The 891-nt window shown below is 38.9% G+C and overlaps 1 protein-coding gene across 1 annotated transcript in view; it reads right to left on the bottom strand.

Moving 5' to 3' along the window:
- The window catches only part of LOC124271904 (uncharacterized transporter slc-17.2-like), a 31,926-nt gene extending 31,035 nt beyond the window's left edge, over positions 1-891 (bottom strand). Inside the window, exon 1 of the mRNA XM_046707079.1 lies at positions 534-891. The gene's annotated coding sequence lies outside the window, so the exon portion shown is untranslated. The remainder of the gene's footprint in view (positions 1-533) is intronic.

The raw sequence follows: 891 nt of genomic DNA, 5'->3' as shown, positions 1-891 counted from the left end.
ATTTCTTTACTGCTGGCTCTAAGTTGTATCGTGTGACCTGTGTGAAACTTTTGCTGAGACATTGTTTCATAAGCCGATCGCGAGTATTCATGGACAGCTACATTATTATGCATTATACATTAAGCATGCAGTTTCTGATTCACGGTTGCTGGGCCTGCCAAATAGCCTTGTTATGTGGTGACCTCCTTTAAGCTGACGCGCAGTGGTGTACCGAAAATGCTATCACTAGACCCAACCCACTTATTCATAAGATTTACTTATATACTTAAACCTCATTAACTCGAATATATTCGACTCTTGTTAATGGTTTACTTATATACTTAAACCTCATTACCTCGATTATATTCGACTCTTGTTAATGGCCTTGATATACTGTATATAATGATCCCGAGTTGTCATTTGAATACAAACTATACTGTGGCGACACGTGATCCCAAGCCACGGTGGCATTAACCTGATTCTTGAGAATCTGGGCGCTATTGCTGTCGCAAAACTGAAACGAAACTATTAAATCATGTCAACTCAGTACATACCTTGTTGACACAGTTTAAGGCTTTTTTGGGTTAGTCCAGGCTATTTCCACTGTACGGATGTCATTTTGACCTCTCGCATTCTCTTCCCACAGAGGTTACTTATCATATCTTCCTACGTAACCTCTGTTCTAATACGGCCCTTTCATGGTGTGAGCGTTCAAGACTGGTGATTGGCGGCAAGCAGATTTAGTTGTGTCAAGTCAAATCAAGTTTATTGTATTCAAGGCCTCCGGCCCATATACAAGGAGTTACATACATATACATAATTACAGTACATAATACAATGGCAATTATAATGGTTATTGCTTAGATAACCTATCATTTCTCAAGACAACAGCATGTTTTACAAATAGAGAAA

This window comes from Haliotis rubra, unplaced genomic scaffold, assembly GCF_003918875.1.
Source record: "Haliotis rubra isolate DU_JTF1 unplaced genomic scaffold, ASM391887v1 Scf164, whole genome shotgun sequence".
NCBI lineage: Eukaryota > Metazoa > Mollusca > Gastropoda > Lepetellida > Haliotidae > Haliotis > Haliotis rubra.
Note: the sequence above shows the minus strand (reverse complement) of the source record. Positions and strands in the feature narration are given on the sequence as shown.